Genomic DNA, 22,830 nt, shown 5'->3' with positions numbered 1-22,830 from the left:
CGCGGATCCAGCAAAATGTGGAATCAAAATAAAAACACGATTCTAATGTTTTTTTGTGTGTATTCTAAATTTCTAAACAATAGAAACATGAATTATTTAGTTTTTTGCAAGTGAGACCATAAAAAATCATATTTTATCTATCGTCATATCGTCTAACCTACTTCGCACAAAACTGCAAATATAGCCGGTTGCAGAGAAAGGCCCTTTCTGCCTCTATGCTGGTCGGTTTTAAGGTCATCAAATAGTCATAGACCATGGACAAATGATCGCCTTTCACTCCTTCGGTCTCATAAACGGCCATGTCGTTTCCAAAATGATTTCGTAATCTTTTTGAGAACCAGTTTTTTTTTCGGTATAAAAGTTTTTTCTTTCTTGTTTCAATTCAATCTCAAGTTCTTGTTCCAAAGTAAAATGCGCGGGCTCCGGATTAGTTAAACCATCTTCTTCCATTATGTTCTCTTGCACTGGTTCCACAATCACTTGTTTATTTATACCACTCGACAAATTTTTCATCTCTTGTCGCATTGCATTCTTTTTCGGCATGTAACCAGGATTGTTTAGTCCTTCGTCATACTTTTTAGATTTTGTAAGTACACTAATATACCCGTAATTTTAGAGAGGCGCCGTTCGGTGATTCTTATAATGCTTCCTATAGATCGGCACTAAGGCTAGAGTCCTGGCTATTTATTTTGTCTAAGACAAATTTCATGGTTGTGTCGGCCGTTATCAAAGTGGACTCTCTTCTGCAAAGAGCTTCTACAGCCAGTTTCACTAGTTAAAAATTCAACAAAGATCAACTCATTGATTATTGACCACTCGCCAGCCTGTAAAAAAAATCGCTGGATCCAGCTGGATTGCTGGATGCTGGATCTCTAATTGCAATCTCAATTGCAATCTCTAATCACGCTACACATATTTTTTTGTGCCGGTACAAGTCTTTCTCTCAATGGCCATTCGTTCTTAACGTAATATAAATTTCGTGCTTGACTGTCCCACTCGCACAAAAAACATGGATATTTGTGAATCCAGACTACTCACCAAAAAGTATGAATATTATTTTGAGGTTTCTACGGAGTTGCTAATAATATTGGCTATACTTTATTTTATTGAGTAACAGCTCAAGATACTCATACTCTTTGATATGCACGGAGTGAGCAACTCGTACTGAGGCATAAGTATTATAACATTCTGCAACAAGACAGCCTTCGAACTACTCTTAAAAAAATCAATAAATAACCGCCATGATGTGGAATCGTAATGTAAAATCAAAATAATTTATCATAATGAATTGCGTAATAAATGGTAGGGGTGTGAAGTATGCTAAATGTGCAGTCAGTCGAGCGTTATGGGGACCTGTTGGGTTGTGAAGAGTAGGTCCTAAAACCAAAAAAAGTTAAGTAAAGTTTTCCACTTTAGTGGGGACTTTCCATTTTTTAATTTAATTTTCCATTTCCAACAATCGTTTTTTTTCGAGCACACCGTCATCTATCCATAATTCGAAAAAATGTCTCGAATAAAATTTACTTATTTTTACATATGGAATCCAAATCTGCAATAAAAAATGGGGGTTCCTATTTAATATTTTAAAGTAACCCCCCACCCCACCTATGTGGGGAGTCGTGTTTGGTGCCATTCGATAGCTTTTGCAAAAATATTGAATAAGTGTATTTTTCAGTTTTTCGATCTGATGTTCATTTCGCGAAAAATCGCGGGATTCGTATTTAAAATATTAATTTACCCCCCACCCCTATCCGTGGTAAGTCGTGTTTGGTATCATTCCATAGATTTTTGAAAAATATTGAACACTTATTTTTTAGTTTTTCGACCTGTCATTCATTTCACGAAATATTCGCTTTTTCTTGTAAAACTTTGGGACTCAGCTGTTTTGCATGTACTTAATTTACCTTATCTTAATCTGACGATTTCGAGTTTTTCTAAGGATAGATTTTTTTCGGCCCCCTTAACGAACCCCACTGCATTAAGAGCCAATATATGGTAGAGGTACAGTTTCAGGGTACAAGGTTTCTCCCCATGTAATAATCTGACGCGCTCGAGTAGCTGCAAAAATTCCCGCTTGGGCTCCCCTACCAAAAAAAGAGTACAGTCTACTATCAGAATTTTTCGAGTATCAATCACCTTTTAAAAACGTGAAGTTTATGTGTAACATTTATATTAGGACTTTAAGTTTATATTAATATGTCAAGGTCGATATTTGCCAAAAATGGGACTGATTAATTAGCAAATTCCAGTGACAACCCGTGATAACTCATTCAACCAAAACCGATTCCTATTCTAATCTATGAAAATAAATTTGGTTTATTGATTTTACATAACTGACCACCGATTAGGTCATTCCAGTTAAGATTTTACTATTTAAAAATACTAAAAATGAAATGAGGTATCTAGTTTTTGCGAGTGACTAGGAACTTGATTTTTTAGCCGCATGACTTGTATCAGATGTTCACGAAAAGGTTTTTGATCGCGAAAGTATAGATAGATAGATGGATTTAAATAGGTGGCCTTTTGACCTGTTCCGCTGCGACCTTTTCAGATCTATTTTGTTGGTCCTCTAGTCCTAGATTACATTCTTTTTAAAAGGTCTCCCTTTTTAAAAGGTCTAATAGCTTCGAGACTGAACCTTCCATGTAGCTATTTACCGGTGGATTTTCTTCTCTTAATGCAAAGCACCGCACATTTGCCAGACTGTCACACTGACATAGAATGTGCTCTGCTGTTTCTTCTTCCAGGTGACATAATCTGTACAGGTCATCATCTAACAATACCACCAGCTTCAAGTGCCTATTCAGCTTACAGTGCCAAGTTAGCAGACCTACTATGGCTTTGACTGTTTTCCTGTCTTTACTTATTAGGTCTGCCGTAAATTTTGGCGAATGTTTTGTAATGAACTGTTTCACCTATCTTTTTCCTGGTGAATTCCTTTACCATTTTAAAGATTTGTGATCTACCCACTTTCTTGTAGCCGTTCTTGCCTTTACAACGCCGCAGAAGGGTTCCGGCCCAAATAATGGCATTGATAAGCCTTGTTTGGCCATTTCATCTGCTTTTTCATTGCCCTTATGACCGTGCCCCGATACCCAGGCTACCGTAACCTTGCTACGGTCTCCTAGTTTATTTAGGGCACACACAATCCCATACTAGCTTAGAATTGACCTCTACAGAATTGAGTGTGCTGCCTGACTCTCCGTGAAGATAACAAATGAACAGAACGTTCTTTCCTGCCTTTCAATTTCTTCCACGCAGTGATCGATTGCCGTAATGGAAATGTATCTCTTGATTTGTCCCTACTATGCCGGTTTCCGCACTTTCGATGTTTTTGGGCTATCAGTGCACCAGGTTGCAGCAGCTTGTATGGGTACACCTTGTCTTGTTCCAGTCTTCTCTGCCTGGTATATTAACTGTGAACTTATTGTCAAAACTATATCTCGTAGCTGTTGCATCGATAGGCTGTCCATCACAATATCTGCTTTTAGCTCCTCGATTAGCTTTGTGTTGTCAGCACCATGCACCTGGCTTATATGTCACTGACTATGCAATAATCTGTGCATCACTGATCTGGCTTCGCCCTGTATGAAGATATGAAGTGGTGGTAGATTTAATAGGACCTCCAATGCTACTGTAGGAGTTGTTTTTATGGCCTCCGTAATACACAGGCATGTTAGCCTTTGTGTTTTACCTAGCAGCCTTATTTCTCACACTTTCTGCGTTTTTGTCCACCACGTTTTTGTCGGGAAAGTATAAGGATTAACTAAATTTTGTTGCTCAAGAAAATAAAAAAATGCTTTAGTATTAGTCGTGTCTGCATTAATGAAGTAGATAACAAGTGCAATGTCTGGCAGGGATATGTCTTGTACCCGCGTGTTTAACATCGTGTTTAATAGATAATTTAGAAATTCTCCAAATAACATTATGAAATAACATATTTTCCAGTAAACAATAATCTAAAAATAATTCGTTACACCGATACCACAATGATAAATATAGATATTTCTGACTTCTAGATAAAATTTCAGTGACTTTTAAATAACATTTCTATACCCCTTATGCACCAGGACGTCATGCACGTGTGGGTCAAATTAACATGTGAAGTTTAATCAAAATGGCAAGATAGACAAAATACCCTCACTCACAGAATTCTTTTTTTTATGTTCTCTGCGATTAAAAAATAAGATTCAAAATAAGTGCAATTTTAACCTACTATCACCCCTCTCCTCCCCCTACCAACAAAAACGTAATTTTTTCGGTTTTATTGTTTTAGGTGGAATGTAATCAATTTAAAACTTTCAATAAATTCACAAGCATTGTTGAAAATTTTGAAAAAAACATGTAATTTTTTTATTGACCCGTAGGGCCCGTAAGTTGAGTGCACATAACCTCAAAATGTTTTTTTTTCAAAAAAAACGTGCAACTTTGGTGATGGCTGCAAGTCTACTTTTTTATTTTGTATATTTTATCAAAAACTACGTTTTAAAAATTTTCCAGGTTTTTCCGTCAGGTGCGTCATTTTTAAATGACACAAAAATTGTTTTTATGGGTTTTGGGGGATTTTCCCCGTTTCATAGACTTCAAAATATGGAGAAACACATTCAAACACTTCAAAAACCATATTTTCAAGGATTTTTAAGGGTTTTTACAAGTTTTTGCGGGGTTAATACATTTTTTGAGATCGACACCACCTGAATAAATTTTTTTAGATGTTTTATGTGATTAAAAAATAAGACAAGCGCAATTTTATCCGCCACTCCCAACCAATTTTTCCAAAAACGTTATTTTTTCGCTTTTGTATGTGGGATACGAATCAATTTAAAAATTTATAAAGCTCACACGCTTTGTTGCGGCTTTTACAAAACATATGAGAGATGCATACCCTTTTTTAGATTAGGTTTCTCTGTCACGCTGGGGGAACAGTTTTAGATTTCAGCGCGCAATCGATATAATAGGTCTGTGGATCCACAGGTTGAGTGTAAGTACAAAACCTCAAAATGTTTTTTGGAAATGGCTACAAGTCAAATATTTTTTATTTTATGTATTTTATAAAAAAACTGTATTTCGAATTTTTTTCAGATTTTTTAGTAAATTGTACCTTCGAAAACCAGCGAAATGAGCATTCTAGAGGTATTTTGGGATGATTTTCCAATTTTATAGACTTCAAATTAGATCAAATTAAGTTTTCTTTTTAGCTTAACATATAATTTGAAGTAACTGAGTCCTTTAGGACATTCAAAAATTGGTCGAAACACGTTCCAACCCCTCAAAAAAAAATTTAAAAAAGGTCATGTCTATGGGAAGTTTGGACATGTTTCTCCAATCTTTGAATATCCTAAACGACTCAGTTAATTTAAATTATACCTAACCTATAGAAAAACACCTTGATTTGAACTATTGTGAAGTCTATAAAACTTTGTGGAAAATCCATAATAACGCCTAAACACAGTTTTTCGGCATTTTAAAGATGGCGCACCTTCGGAAAAATCTGGAAAAAATTAGATACATTTTGACAAAATACACAAAATAACAAAAGAATAGATCTGCAACCATCTCCTGCAGCTTTTTCCTCAAAATTTCCTCAAAAAAGTATTCCTCAAAATACTTTTTTGAGGAATGTACATTCAACCTACGGGGCTATAAAAATGTTTTGTAAAAAAAACATACATAATACATACATACATAATTGATTGCCTCTTTTACCATTAGGTGTCGAGGATATTTGTAAAAAAACATGTTTGTAAAAGCCTTAACTTATGTGTTTGAATTTTTCGAGATTTTTAAATAATTGATTACATCCCTCCGAAAAAAAAAACGAAAAAATGATGTTTTTGGTGATAGGGGAGGGGATGGATCGTTAGAATTGCGGTAAGTCTTGTCGTTTAATCATATAGAGCATAAAAAAGATAAAAAAGGATCTCGGTGAATTCGTAACTATTTTAATCCCCCATCCTAATTACAGGCCAACTCGTAACTCTGGCGCGCAGGTAATTCTTCGATAACCCACTAACTACCGGTGAATTAGTAACTTTCATTTTTAAGTAATGTTGATAATTGAATACCGGTATTCCAGGTATGTACCTGTAAAAATTACTCTCTTTGAAGGTGGTGTAAAAGGTATTCATCATTTATGTATTGTCTCTTGGATCAGTTACTAGAAAAAATCCAAATAAATTTTGTGAAAATGACTGAAATTCTTGTAACAGATAACAGATTTCGTAATGAGTGCACGTGGGTGTAAGTTATTGGTGGTAAATAATTTTAAATTTCAATTAAAGAAAGTGCTAAAAAGTGGAAAACATTTATGGCACTGTTCTGCATCTGGTTGCAAGGCAACCTGTTATACCGACGGAATCATACGGCCTGCTATAATACGGCCCCTATTTTCATTTTAAAAAATCATCGATTGAGTGAGTCATCACGCCCAGATGGATGACGTCACTGGTATGATATGTATACCAAAAAAATTAGAATTTAAAAATAAAAATCGACTTATTTCGGGATTTATCTCCAGAGACGCCCATTCTCGAGAAAATGAATTTATTCCAACTCAAACGTCCTCACTGTATTTGTTTATAAGCCAAAAAATTGTTTATAACTTTAAAACAGTCCTGAGGTCTCTTAGATAATCCGATTTTAATTCTGTAAAGTGTATTAGATAGGCAGAGAGCCTCTTTATATGTGAAAAAATTAGCAAACCTCTAAATGGTCTACTTTTTGTTCAGAAAGTTTTTAGAAAAATTTGAACTTTTTTAAAAAAATTTAGATTGCAAAATTATTATGCAAAAATTTATCAGGTCGATTTTAATAAAATTTGGTGGACGATTTAAGTATGTTACAAGGATTTTCTATGCCAATTACGAAGGTTCTAAGTACAACCAAAGTTGATGAAAAACACTGAATAAAAAGAGGCTTATTTTGCCCCCTTATTTTGCATTTATTGCTATTTTGCAGAAAGGGTAATAATTTAAGACATTTTTAACTAGTCGTATATCATAAAAAATTCAATTATCTTTATTTTAATTTCCTACGACTTTGCTCCAAAATGAATCGTTTTAAAGTTATAAGAAAAGAATGTAGAAAAAAAAAATGTTTTTCGAAATTTTTAAATATTTTAATTTTTTTATTAATGTTCCGGGCATATTTGAGAAGGAGCATAAGTCAATTATTATTACTTTTTTATAGGTAGGTACATATAATACACAACATGTGTTTAAGCAAACCAAGAACCATTCGCTTACATAATAATATGCTATATGCCCCGTGTTGGCTTAATCCGTTACTGTTCAAATTTATTTCTTACCTTTTAACCTAACAACTATTAAACAATGGTTTCGAATTCACCTGTATAAAGTTGCGAGTTGGTCAGGTAGAAAAGTTACGAATTGGCCGGTGTACATTTTGATTTAAAAAAGTTTGTCATTAAGAGTTACGAGTTGGCGCGTGTCCGAAAAAAATACCTATCTTAACGGGGGGTACCCTTTATTTGACTAACATGCAACCAAAAACACATCGAGTTCCTAGTCCCTGGAATAATTTTATTTTTAATACTTTTAAATTATAATATCTCAACTCTAATGACATAATCGGTGGTCAGTTATGTAAAATGAATTTTATGTTCTTATGTAGATTAGAATGGGACTCGGTTTAAGTCGAATGAGTTATCACGGGTTTTGTCGCTGTAATTGGTATACAATTAATCAGGTCATTTATTACAAATATCGACCTTGACACGTTAAAAATAATCATAAGGTCATTATCCGTCCATCTATAATTTACATATTAATTCGAGACATTCACGTTTTCAAAAGGTGGTACTCGAAAAAAATGTGATATTAGAATCTGTCGACAACTGTATTGTATTCAATATGAAGAATTATTTCATCACTATAAAATTGGGGCATGGTTTAATTCAAACTCAAAATTCAAAATAAATTGCAAAAGTTCCAGATATACTCTAGAATCCTGTCAAATTACATCAAGGATAAAGATCAAATGCATTGAGTGCAACGTATAGGAACTTATGTTTGCAGAAAAATCAAAATTGCTTTAAAAAGTTTCATAGTAACTAATTTTCTTACCTAAGACTAAACGTTCTCAAGATATTTTCATATGTTAAAACATTTATGCTAATCAGGGCCCCCGCTACCATATGTGCAAAGTGTGCAATGCACACGGGCGCCATCCTTTAGGGGCGCCAAAACCCGGGGTCAAAAATTGCAAAAAAAAAGCAAAGAAACAAAAAACAAAAATTAATTTTAAAATAAAAATTGAGAAATTAAATAGGATTCAGTTTAACCACACACTAAATTTGATTAGTATATCATCCAGTTACTGCCGATTCCCATTTGCGAGTACATGTCAGAAGTCAGGCATTTTAATTTATTTTGTTATGCTTTTATTCTGTTTGTTTCATTTTGATATTTAGCGTACTAATAATAGTCCATTTACTCACGGTTTTTGTTGTAAATTTTAAAGAACCGCTTGGATTGACATACAATTTGTCATACACATAGCTTACAAGAAAAGAAGTGATACCTACTGTGCCGATGTGTGCTTTTACTCTGGGGGTAAAAGGGGTATTCTCAGGGGAATACGCCCGAGAATACCTGGGGGTATTCTCTGGGGTGAGAAAACATTCGTTCAAAATAAGTTCGGAATTGGATAAACTGACTAATTCTAAGCAACTTTTGTTATATAGAGATTTGTCAATTCTTTTCGAGTTATTTGCGAGTGAGTATGTTCATTTTTCAACAAAAAAAAAACCGTTTTTAGACGGTTTTTCGCAATTAAAAATTAATTCATTTATCGAAAAAATACTCTTAGCAAAAATATAGCTTACAAGAAAGTGAAAAAAATAATTTATATATGAAGTCTGCAAAACCCAGTAGAAAGCAGAGTTGTAGCTAATGAAAAGTAGGTTCTTGTTCGTCAAATTCCAAATGGAATATTTCAACGTAAAATAACCAAAAAATTAAGCATCTTGAAAAAATTTCTTTTTCCAAATAACTTTAAAATTAATTAGTGATACCAAAAATCTCAAGCAGAAAAAAAATGTAGATTATGCTTTTCTGAATATTTTGGATATTTTGTTTTCCTGTAAGATAAAAATTGGAAGATATGGTTCCATATCAAATCCCTGTTCAAATTTTGCGTACACTCATGATTAGTGACTCGTTCAGCCCTTTCGCCCTTTTAAATACAGCCTTTTCAAAAATAAGCACTTTGAACCGATGAAACTTCAGATCATATAAACAATACATAAGTAAAGTAACTTGTGGTGAAGCGGTAACGATTAATTTCATTTGGGATGCTAATTAGGGGGTGGTTTACATGATTTTTTTTACCCAAAAAAGGGAACCAACATTATTTTTAACGTACTTACTTTTGATGTTAAAAAATATAGCTTCTTTTAAGCACTTTAAAAAAGTTGTAATGAGTTTTCCCTGATAAGTTTACGTTGAAACTTACGTAGGTAGTTTACGATATTTGATTTGTAATTTGACGAATAAGAACCTCCTTTTCTCAGCTACAACTCTGCTTCTACTGAGTCTGCAGACTTCATATTTACACCATTTTTTACACCACTTACTTACCACTTACACCATTGTACTTACACCATTTTTTTTCACTTTTTTATAAGCTATATTTTTTTGATAAAATACTTACTTTTTGAGTTATTTGCGAAAATCCGTCTAAAAACTTGTTTTTTTTTTTGTTGAAAAATGAACATAAATTTACTCGCAAATAACTATTGAAAACGAAACTAACGAAAACTATTGAAAAGTACTGACAGAGAAAAATCTTTATAGAAGAAAAGTTATTTAAAATTAGTCATTTTATGCAAATCCGGACTTTTTTGAACGTATGTTTTTTCACCCCCGAGAAGGGGTGAAACACATTCTAAAGTTCAGTTTTCTGGTTTATAGGGGTGAAACACATTCTAAAGTTCAGTTTTCTGGTTTATTTCAAGCACCTACCTACAAAAAATAAATAAAAAACATGATCCAAAATGCCTTAAGGGGCGCCAAAATCCTTTTTTGCACACAGGCGCCAATACCCATTACGGGGGCCCTGATGCTAATATAATTTTGACTCACATATAACCCAATCGTAAGCATACCTGAAATCCAGTCTTTCGTCCATATTTGTTTCTAACAAAAATTATCGTAATATTCGCCAATGAACAGGAATTCACAGCTATGAAATGCTTCGTAATGCTGCTAAAAACAGAATTATTTAATCCTGACTATCTAACATCTCACCTGACAAGACAATGTTCGGTGGACGCCTACTCAGAAATGCACATACATGCATATCAGGATAAGGTGTTAATAAGTTCTAAGGAAAAATTTTATAAACAAAAAAATCTAAAGTAGACTCGGGTAAGGGATATTCAATTTATTTTTAAGATTGTTGAAACAACAGTATTTGAGTATTTAGCAGATAAATAGTTAGAGCGGATTAGTTGGAAGAAGATTACTTTAAATAATATAGTTATAACAGAAAAGCGATGATAAAATTAAGCAATTAAAAAGTCATTTTTTTAAAAGATAAGTGTCAATAATGTGTAGTCCAAATAGAAGCTTATTTTTTGCAGAAAATATTTGCTTCCCGAGATGGCGAAGAATAAATTTATTTTATATGTATTAAAAATAATTCTTTATTTCAAAATATCTTGTTTCATAATGTTATTTAGAGAAAATCTAAATTATGGATTAAACACGATGTTAAACAAGAGTGTACAATATCCCTGGCAAACATTGCGTTTTTTATCTGCTTCATCGATGGAGACAAGACTAGTACTAATATTTTTTTATCTTGTACAATAAAAGTTAAGTCAATCCTTATATACCGTCAATGAAAAACTCTTTTGTGAACATCTGATGCAAGTTACTAACCTGCAACTAAAAAGCACCTCGAGTTCCTAGTCAGTGGTGGTGGGACCCACATTATAGTATTTTATTCTTAGTAAAGTCGAAATCGCTTATTAGAATACCGCTTAAAGGAATATTCCGGTTTAAGAAATAGAAATTTAAGGTCCCGAAATGCTTTTAATAGCCACTAATGATCGGTTATTAGAATATCCTGGTTATAAGAATATTTTTGATTGGCATGAAGGCTATTCCAATAAGCGGATTCGACTGTACTTTTAAATAGCGATATCTCAACTTAAATGACATAATCGGTGGGCAGTTCGCGGGTTTTGTCGCTGGAATGTGCTATATTTATCATGTTTTGCAAATATCGACCTTGACACATCAAATATCAACTTAGGTCTTTATCCTTTTATCTATACTTAATTTTCATATTAACTCGAGAATTTCACTTCACATTTTCAAAAGGTGATACTCGAAAAATATGGTGGTAGAATGTGTCGACAACTGTAATGTTATAGTATGCAATTCCTTATTAAATTATTTTATCAACAATATAAAATTGGATTTGGATTAAAAGCACCTTTGCATTATTTTAACATACAATTTTATTTTATAATCACGTGATAATATTTTGTTTAATCCTGAACTCCGACTTCAAAATAAATTACAAAAGTGATTGTCACAAAGTTTTTAAAACATAAAACACGATTCGACCATTCGACCACATTGCTTCCAACATGCACAATAAAACAGACAGATTGCCTAGCAGCGAAAAATCGAATTAATTGAAAAACCGAATGGGTAGCTCACAAATCTCTGGATTGGTGGAGGAATTCACCAGGACAAAGCCAGACGAAACAGTTCATAATAGAACATTCGCCAAAAATTACGCCAGACCTAATAAGCGAAGAAAGGGAAACAGTCAAAGCTAAACCATAGTAGCCCTACTAACAAGGCACTAAGCTGAATAGGCAATTGAAACCGATGGGATTGGCAGATGATGAACTATGTAGATTCTGTCACCTTTTTTGGATCGAGGTGGAAAGGTTCTAAGCCGACTAGGGAAGCTGTCCCTAGTACTGTTGGATTCTATCTGGAAAGGAACACATGCTAGGACGTAACATCCAAAGTATGGATTATATACACCGCATGCAACCCTGACCTGTTAGGTCTGGATCCTGCGTATGAAAAAAAAGTTGATTAATAGCAGGCTGAAAATTTGTTAATAGCTTAAGGGTGTCTAGTCTGATAAACTTTGATATATGGGAACACTGTACAGGGGCAGTTTTATTTGTGGAACAGGTTAAAAATTTGGAACGGTCAGACCAGGAAAACGGCACATTAATTTTGTCCGACAGAACAGACTTAAACTCTCCCAACAGAGATTAAACTCTCATGCAAAAATCAGACTGCTATTTATCACCTGTCATAATTCCTGTCATTTGACATATTATACATGTTCCACTCATTAAAACGCCCATTGGGCGATAAATAGCAGTCCGATTTTTGCATGAGAGTTTAATCTCTGTTCGGAGAGTTTAAGTATGTTCTGTCGTACAAAATACATGTGCTGTTTTAGTGGTCTGACCGTTCAAAATTTTTAACCTGTTCCACAATTAAAACTTCCCCTGTTCCAGTGTTCCCATATATCAAAGTTTGTCCGACTAGACACCCTTAAGCTATTAACAAATTTTCAGCTTGCTATTAATCAACTTTTTTTCATACGCGGGATCCAGACCTATGTAGCATACCAACTAAAACCACCCTTTCTTCGAACAAGGCACCCCGAATGAGTTCAATCAGTGCGGCGGGTGTATTTTCCTTACCAAAATAATTTTTTACCTGCGTTTGGAAGGGTAGTCATAATCCCACAGGTATTTTCCTCACCAAAACCGAAATGGTTCTTTCAGGTAGATTTTACTAAAAGGCATTCAGGGAATTATTTATCTACTATAAAATTACAGTAGTTACCTAGAATAATAATTAGTTAATTGATTATAGTATTTTATTTTTAGTGGAATTTTGACAAAAATGGCATGTTTCATAGAAAGTAATTGCGGTAAACCTTTACTGGTATTTGAAAATTTTATTTTTTATAAAATGAAAGTTTTAAAAAGTGAAGAAGTGTTCTGGAGGTGTAATAAAACAACTTGTAGTGCGAAATTGTTTACTATTGGTGCAAATTTTACAATATCTCGAAGTAGCCTACACCATAATCATGAACCAGATCGTCAGAAGATATATCTAAAAATTGTTCCTAACTCTTGTAAACGTAAATCCGAAGAGGATCTAACTGAAAAACCAGCAAAAATTATACGCCAAGAGCTTGCAGGTAATTTGACTGAAACAATTACTACGATTGATGTCAGTTACATAAGAAAATATATTTATATATTTGTCGACGAAAAATGATGCCTGGTCAACCTTCTTCCAATATTGATGAGGTTCAAGAATTTGTGAAGAGCTGTGCTCAAAAAACAACCAAGGGGGAAAATTTTCTCTTTATAAACTGTGTCAAAAGTAAGATAATTGTATTTAGTTGTGAAACAAATATAAGACTTTTAGCCACATTGAATTTTATACAGAGAGGGTAAAAATTATGGAATAAATTCATTTTCTCTAAAATGGACGATTTTGGAAAAAAATTCCGAAACAGGTTGGTTTTTATTTTTAAATTAAAATTTTGTGGCATATATTTCATACTAGTCACGTTTGATAGCTCATTTGAAAGGTAAAATAATTCTCTATTCAATAATATAAACATTAACATCATTATTTATACAGGGTGACCAAAAAAATAATTTTTGAATTGAATTAATTGACGCAGAAAGAAGAATGTAGGTATGTACTTTATTTAACTCAAAATGCATTGTACTGCTGTCAGAGTAGCAAGTAGAAAAAAATGTTTATTTTACAAATAAACATTTCTTTTCACTTAAATAAAATCTCAAACAACCTCTCACCTGCCTCTTGGCAATTCGAACATTTAATTTAAGCGAAAAGCAATGTTCATTTGCGAAATAAACATTTTTTTCTATTCTCTGGCAGCAGTATAATGTATTTTGAGTCAAATAAATTAAATACATTCTTCTTTTTGTGTCAATTAATTTAATTCAAGAATTATTTTTTTGGCCACCCTGTACAAATAAATATGTTAATGTTTATATTACTGAATAGAGAATTAAACACCCTTTCAAATGAGCTACCACACGACCCCTATTCCTATTTAAAAAAAATTATCGACTACGTGATCACGTTCAGATGGATGACGTCACTAGTATGAAATATAGGCCAAAAAATTGTAATTTAAAAATAAAAATCGACCTGTTTCGGCATTTTTCTCCAAAATCGTCCATTTTAGAGAAAATGAATTTATTTCATAATTTTGCCCCTCTCGTATGTATGGTACATTGCTTACTGTACCACATATTATTTGCAATTATTCACTAGTCTTGGGTTAAGTAATGGGCATTATGTATATGGGCATTATATCTCTATTAGATATACTTTTTACTGCCAAACAAAAAACAGAAACTTACAACAATTTTTTTATTTATTAAAATCAGAAATTTTTAAAGCTCTCAAAATTGAGTTTGGGGGCGTTTAAGTATTACGTAACGCAATTTTTGAATATTTTTGACCCCGCCCTCCCCCCTATGTAACGCACCGTAATGGGGCGTTCACGTATTACTTAACGCAATTTTTGAAGATTTTTGATCGCCCCTCCCCCCAATCAATCCTAGTAAATTTTTTGTAGATTTTGAAAAGGCAATATACATAATGCAATAATTCAAATGTGTCCGAACACTGAAATACATAGTGCTAGATTTCATCTACACCAAGCTTGGTATAGAAAAATTCAGTCTCTTGATTTAACATCAGAATATACAAAATGATTCTGAAGTGGGTAAGTGACTCAAACAGACTTTTGGCCTTACATATTATATATAAAACCAGAAGACGTATCAGATTGTTTTGTGTTTGATTTAATGTCATGCAAACCAGAAAATGAAATTTTAGATAATATGTTGATTATTTAGTTGAAACTTATGTAGACGAAAATACCATATTCTCCCCATATTTGTGAGCAGAGGCAAATTCTTCTGTTATTCGTACTACGAATGCTTGCGAATCTTTTCAGTAGCATTTTAGTTCATCGTTTTATAATACGCATCCATCCATATATATCTTCTTAGAATAAATTAAAGAATTTCAGATATATACGTATGTTAAAATTTAAAGTTTGCATATTGCTAAACCTATCAAAGATAAAGAAGTTAAACTGAAATTGAAAAATAACTGTAGAAAATTTATTAATATCAGTATAATCAAATGAATTTTGTATGGATTTTGTAAAGTGTGTCTCTTAGTGTAAATATTAAATAATAATTTATACATTTTGCTTATTATCTATATTATAAACTATTATTATAATGTAAGGAATTTAATGTCTTTTATTCGGATTTTGGATGCTTTCATAATAATCATTCTTAAATTACATCTATATTTTTATTTTATTACCTGAGTGAGTTGGTGAGGAAAATACCTACCGGATTAATAGGACCCCTTAAATTTGGTAAGGAAAATACCTGTCGGATTATATGTTTTTACTGGTTGGTGAGGAATTTACCTCCGCCCCAATCAGTGAATGAAACATTTGGACTCCTTGTTCTGTCTGAAAATTTGAGAGAAAAAACTGTAATAAGATTCTTACCTAAATGCGATAAAAACCACTTAACACGGCCTGGCTGTAAGGACCCATCACCGTAGTATATGTACCTATTTTGTTACCTCATCCACCCTGTTCCTATCTCGCTCTTTCTAGCGTGACTTTTTTCTTTATTATTTGGGTAATTAGACGGACAGTAACATTGTAGGATTCTTTATTTTGCACCGCTTTTTGTATCAAATTGTTGGGCGTCACCGCTCCTAGACTTGAAACTAGATTGTTCCGTTCTCTTTGGAAAGCAGTGCTAGCAAAAATGCAGTGTTCTTCATCGTCTATGACGCTACAATCTATACACAAATCATTTGTGGTCTTCTTTATTCTATACGTATAGTTATATACGACCTAATGGAGCCATGGCCGGTGAAACAGTGTGTAAAATAATAATTTAACCTTATGAGCTTACATTTGGACCATGTTATCACATCAGGGATTAAAATTTTGATCAATTGAGCCTTCACCGTTCGTGCCTTCCATTCATTTTGCCCTATTTGGAGCATTATATTTTATTTCCGGTAGAGGACCGTTTTCTCTGTTATATAGAATTTATCTTTCTTTAGCTAGTAGGGAATGGAGAGCGTACCCGGTTTGGTCTGTAGGGCAGTCGTAGAAGTAGTCCGGTAAGCGCTTGCTACCTTTAGTAGGAGTTTTCTTTGTGCCTTTGTAAGCAGTTCTTTATATTTAGCTATTCTCAAGGCTTTGTACTGAAATCTGATATGTAATTCAGATGCTATCACCTAGAGGAAGAAACAGCAGAGCATATTTTGTGTCAGTATGACAGCCTGGCAAATTAATCTGAGATTCTTTGTATTAGGCATTAGGTGAAGAAAAGCCACCGTTAAAGAGCTACATATATAAGGTTCAGTCTACAAGTTATTAGACCTTCTAAAAAGAGTCAGCCTAGCTAGAGAATGTAAATATGATTAGAGAACCACAGTAGATCTGAAAACGTTGCAGTAGACTAAGCCAAAAGCCACCTCATTGAATCTATCTACCTAAAATGTCTAAATTAATTAATTACATAAACCCGGAAAACAATTAACTATTTAGATGGGAAATAAGCCACAATTAAATTGAAAAAAATAATTTTATTAATTGTAACTTATTTCCCATCTAAGTAGTTAATTATAAAAATGCCACAAGGAAATAGCTTCAGAACAACACCCGGAAAACAAGTTTTCATCGTGCACTGCATTCCAGACCATTTTGTAATTACAAATTATTTACTCAAGTTAAATATTTTTGTTTTCTCTTTAACCAAACATTTTCGTAATTATAGAACAAGTTATCAGTTATTTAACACCTATAGATCATTATAAATAGTCGTGACAGGGAAATTTTGGTATTGGTTTTTGGGTTGACCTTTCATATTATCAAATTATAATATTTATTTGGTCGGACGAGGTATCAGTGCTTCTTTATCAGCCACCAACGAAAAAAGTCGACTATTTGTGCTGTTACATAACTAGTTCGTGTAAGTTTTTGACAAATTATGTTTTATAAGTAATTAAGAAAAAGGCATTTAGCCAGTAAGTAGAGCAATATCATTTATGGTCACTTCCACAACTTTTTATTGAATCAATCTCTAGTTTTTCTCATTTAATTACACTAGTTAGTTGGTCTACTGCTTTATTAAATATCTTCCGTTAAGAGGATTGGCAATCATTTTTTTGTAGTAACTTTCAGTTCATTCCGTATCCGTCACGTCAGTTCCATCTTTGCCATTCTATCATACCATTTACATCCGACGGAAGCGCCATGTTTTTAAACATTCAATATTTTTTGTTGTGTTTAAGAATGCGGAGTTCATATCTTATGGTGTTATGGTGTGTTATGGTTATACGTAACATTTTTATCATGGTAGCGGGATATTTATATGTTGCGAAATATTTTGTTCATTTTAATTAAAGCTGCCTTCTCTGTTTCATTCAGTGTTTTTCTTTATACGAAAGACACTAATAGTCCAGGAACCGAAGCTTTTCACCTCGCAATTTTTACGGATCGATTTGCTTGAAAATTTGAGAATAGGTAGTGGATAGTCCAAGGATCAAAATCTATATGATACCGAAAGGCGCTTTTACCATGGGGGTGGTTGCCCCCCCCCCCTTCCCCATCTCGGGGGTGAAAATTTTTTATTATATTTTGACCGTAAAAGTTGATAAAAACATTCATTCTAAGCAAGAAATGTTTTTAAACAAATGAAAAAATCAATGTTTTTCGATAATACTAATTTACGATTCACTCAATTTTTGCCGTAGAAAAAATTTTTTCAAACCAAGTTATTGGGAATGACATAACCTACAATTTCATATTTAACGATTTTTTCGTATCTCTGATGCTAATTTTTCGATTCTGAAGAAAATGGCATTTTTTACCAATCTACAAAAATTTGTTATTTGCTTTTAACTCCAGTTATTTAAAAACTAATCATTCTAAGCCAGTCAAACTTCTAGAATCTATTAATAATACATAAATAAAGAAGAATGAGTAAGGCCAATGACTAAAAACACCGCTAACTTACATTATTATGCTTCCAATTGGATTTCTCCTTTTTTTTCAAAAAAATATATTGATTTTTAACCGTACTTTTTTTACCCTAGAAAGTTTATTAAAAAAGAATTTTGTAGGATTTTACAACATCTATAAGCTTATTAATATTAAATATTTTTAAAATCCTCAGTCGCAAAAAGCGGTGACTTTGAAAGGGTTGGTAAACGTGGTTTGTGCATGTTATTACAAATTTTAATTGTCAATAACTCACTCAATTTTTGTCGTAGAAAAAATTTTTGCAAACCAGGTTCTTAAGAATCAAATAAGCTACAATTTCATATTGAAACGTTTTTTCGTATCTCTGATGCTAATATTTCTATTCTGGAGAAAATGCCGTTTTTTTCCAAACTACAAAAATTCGTTATTCGCCCATTTTTATAAAAACTCAATAATCTAAGCCGGTAAAACTTCTAGAACCTATTAATAATACATAAATAAAGAAGACCAAATAAGGTTAATGACTAATTTTAATACGGGTGGTGATTAGGAGGTTGCTCCCGATCACTTTTTCGCTGAAAAAAATAGGGACTGATATTCATTTAATTATAAGTTACTTTAATTTCTGGAGATAGATATTCTTAAATACGTTAAATTAATTTAACAAGTTATCCTCGAAAAATGCATAGTTTTTCCGTCTTTTGACTTTGAAACTACAATATTTAGTATTTTAGGAAGAAGAGCTAACATATAATAAAGTATAGCTCGATTACTATTGGTCTTAAAGAAAATTAAAAAAAACGGTTTTGTTTATTTTTTTAATAGGTACATTTTTGTTAAGTAAAGTTGTTTTGATAAAACGAAAACTTTTGGAGTTATTAGCAGAAAACTTATTAAAAACATTGATTTTTTCGATATAAAATTAACACTGTCGATAGCGAATAAATCGAAAACTATTAATTTTATCAAAAAAATGTATAACGTTTTTTGCTTAGAATGAAGTTTTTACCAACTTTTGCGGCCAAAATATAATAAGAAATTTCCACCCCCGAGATGGAGCGGCAACCATCCCCATGGTAAAAGCGCCTTTCGGCATCATATAGATTTTGGTCCTTGGACTATCCACTACTTATTTTCAAATTTTGAAACAAATATATCCATTCTGTAAAAATTGCGAGGTTTTGTCCTATTTTAAGCTTTATTACTTGGACTATAACGTTAATCCCTTTCCATTAAAATTTCCATGGATTTGGTCTTTTTGGTATTAATCTTAAATTCCATTCGCTACTGTGTTCTTCTATATTAGTGACAAGTTGTTGAAGATCGACTATGTTGTCTCAAATTAAGACACCATCATCAGCGTATCGTATGTTGTTGATCAATACTCCCTGCACTTTGATCCCCATCTCTAAATCTTCCAAAGACTCTTGAAATGTGGCTTCCGAATAAATGTTAAATAAAAGAGGGGAAAGCACATGTCCCTGTCGGATACCCCTTCTTATATGTATGGGTTTTCTTCTTCTTCTTCTTCTTCTTCTTCTTCTTCTTCTTCTTCTTCCTGCTTCCTTAATAGGTCACGCCTGTTCCATCTTCGGATGCCTCCTCATTGTCACTCCATCTCTTCCTTGGCCTTCCTATACTCCTTCGGCCATTTGGTGATCTATCTCGTGCCATCTTTACTAGTCTTTCTTCTCCCATTCTGCTTATATGGCTATACCATTCTTTGTTTCTTTTCAGTGTCCAGTCATTTATATTCTCTATATTACAGCTTTGCCTGAGGTCTGTGCTACGTTGTCTATCCCATAATGATTATTCTGTGATATCTCGGACTATTTTCATTTCACACGTTTCCATCAGTCTTTTTGTCCTTGTGGTGTCAGGTCTTGTTTCCGCAGTGTAAGTCATAATATTGGCCTAACTACTGTCCTATAGATCTTGGTCTTTGTTTATGTCCTTAGATGTGTGTTGCACCAGATAGTGTGTTTAAGACATCCTGCTATTCTGTTGGCTTTGTTTACTTGTTGTATGAGTTTTGATATAGAATATTCAATTGTGCCGTTTGATACCAGTATAGGTTTTCAGGTCTTTTTGGTCTATATCGAGTTTCTTGAGGATCTGCATTACCCTGTGGTGTTGGACACAAACAAACGCTTTTTCGTAATCTAAAAAGCATGGAAACGCGTCCTTGATCTGATCGTAACAATTTTGGACCATCACCTATGTTACTACTATACTACTCTTGTTCCTAAGCCTTGCCTAAAAACATAATGTGTCTGTGATCCACACATATTTTTGCTTTGACTTTCTTGGGTCAGGGGATTAAGGTAGAGCGTAACCATTGTTGAGGATAGCAACTAGTTTCATAAATAAAATGAAATATTTTATGTAGTGCTGAAATTCCCTTTCATCCAGTAGTGCATCTGGTCCAGGTGCCTTATTGTTTTTTTAATTCATCTAATAATAAAACACTGAAAACGTTTGTTTTCTATACTTCCACAGAATTTATTATAACTAAGTGACTACAACTGTTTCGGCAGAGTGCCTTTCTCAAGTGATATAGTTTACAATGTGTTTGCCTTTTTAAGTCTTCAACTGAAGAGGTTGAGGAGTGGGGAGCTGTTTGTCTCGAGTTGGTCATTCAGAATTATATCTGTATTTTTCAGTTTATTAATTTCCATAGATTCTAAAAAAGATAGCTTAAGGCCTTTATTTTGAATATGCAGAATTTGAAACTCTTCATTGAAAGAATGATTATGATCTAGAAGGTGAAGTGCGTATGTAGAAGTGTCTGTTTTTCTATTGTTGAATGCCCTTTTGTGTTCTGCTATCCGTTTGTCAAAAGTTCTGCCAGTTTGACCGATGTACGTTTTCGGACAGTCACCACACGTTAGTTTGTACACACCACTCTGTAGTTGCTTTCTCTTTCGGCTTTTATTGTTCTTAATATATTTGCTTAAGTTGTTGTTAGTTCTGAAAGCTGGTGTTATTCCTTTCTTTTTTATGTATCTGGCTATTTTTGTTGTTATCTTGCCAGTATATGTGAGAGAGCGGAAGGTACTGGGTTCTTTCTGTGGTGGTGGATACACTAATTTCAGGGCTTTCTTATGGAGTTTTTGGTTTAAAATTTTGTTAACTGTTTGTTCGTTATAGCCGTTGTTTACTGCTATTTGTTTAATGATGTTTAGTTCTATCTCGAAGTTATTTTTTGTCATGGGAATTTCTGTCAGTCTATGTATCATGCTATGGTAGGCTGCTAATTTGTGTTGTGTAGGATGGGATGATGAATTGTGTATAGTTGTGTCAGTATGGGTAGGTTTATGATATACGGAGAACTCATGTTTGTTGTGTAGTCTGGAAATCGTTACATCTAGAAAGTTTATGGAGTTATTCTGTTCTGTTTCTATTGTAAACTCAATATTATTATGAAGTGAATTAATATATGATAGAAATTGGTCAAGTTGTCTGTTAGTTCCTGTAAAGCATACTAGTATATCCTTGTATCTCCACCAATATAAGAACTGTTTAAATACGGGATGTTTAGAAATTGTTGTTTCAAGTTGGTTCATAAATATATCTGATAGCAATGGGCTTAGAGGATTACCCATAATAAGTCCTGCACTGTTGTTTGTGTCGCTCATTTATGTCGCTCTGTTAAGTACTTTGTCATCACTTGCATGCAAGTGGACTTCTTGGCTGATGCTTACATCACAAACCTCAAATATTGCTGGTTTCAAATGCACTAACGAGAATTTCACAGAAAAGTAATACCTGACCTAAAAAAGTAATGGCGCTTCAAAAACTACTTCTTCTTCTGCTTCCTATTTATAAGCAATTCTGCTTTTTCACTGGCGGATTGATAACTCTATGGAAGGTTGTCACTGCATCTGCTTGTTTAAAATTATTGGGAAAATGTCTTAGACAAAGAAGGTTTCCCAATAATTTTAAACAAGCAGAAGTTATAATAATACATAAAGGGGAAGATAAAGATCCTGCCTTACCTAAATCATATAGACCGGTATGTTTATTGAATACAATGGGAAAATTACTATGTAAAAAATTAAATCAAATAAGAACAGAACAGAATTGGATTACATCCTGGTCAGTATGGTTTTAGGAAAGGTAAATCAACAGAAGAGGCAATAAATAAAGTATTTGAAATAGTAAATGAAAGCATAAAAAAGTATGTTTTAATGATCTTTATAGACGTGTCTGGGGCTTTTGACAATCTTTGGTGGCCGTCATTCTTTGAAAGACTTCGAAGAATGAGATGTCCAAAGAATCTGTACGGAAGTCTCAGAAACTACTGTCAAGACCGATATGCAAGCCTAAGCTGTCCAACAGGAAAAAAGACAAAACATATCACAAAAGGATGTCCACAAGGATCAGTATGTGGACCTATGTTCTGGGATGTAATGCTAGAGGAACTGTTGGAACAATTGACTATAGATCCTAAAGTGCTTGGAAGCATAGCATATGCAGATGATTTGTTGTTGATCATAGATGCAAACTCAAGAAGAGAATTAGAAAATAAATCAAATGAAGTATTAATAAGAGTAAATGATTGGATGAATAAAGTAAAATTAACAATATCAGATTCAAAAACAACATATAGTTTAATAAAAGGAAATTTAGAAAGAGATCCAATTATAAAAATTGGAGGGAAAACAATAAAAAGAAAAATGGAAACAAGATATTTAGGTATTATAATAGACGAACAAAAATTATTTACAAAAC

At 33.2% G+C, this 22,830-nt stretch overlaps 1 protein-coding gene across 6 annotated transcripts in view; it reads left to right on the top strand.

The window, feature by feature from the left end:
- The window catches only part of LOC114326792 (protein phosphatase 1 regulatory subunit 3B), a 355,647-nt gene that overhangs the window by 196,633 nt on the left and 136,184 nt on the right, over positions 1–22,830 (top strand). Inside the window, exon 1 of one of the 6 annotated variants that reach the window (XM_028275232.2) lies at positions 17,032–17,083. The exons of the other annotated variants lie outside the window; for them this stretch is intronic. The gene's annotated coding sequence lies outside the window, so the exon portion shown is untranslated. Of the gene's footprint in view, positions 1–17,031; positions 17,084–22,830 lie in introns of those variants that run through there. 6 annotated transcript variants of the gene reach the window in all.

This window comes from Diabrotica virgifera, chromosome 4 (genome assembly GCF_917563875.1).
Source record: "Diabrotica virgifera virgifera chromosome 4, PGI_DIABVI_V3a".
NCBI classification, from domain to species: Eukaryota; Metazoa; Arthropoda; class Insecta; order Coleoptera; family Chrysomelidae; genus Diabrotica; species Diabrotica virgifera.
The sequence above is the reverse complement of the archived record's forward strand: the minus strand, read 5'-3'. Positions and strand labels throughout refer to the sequence as shown.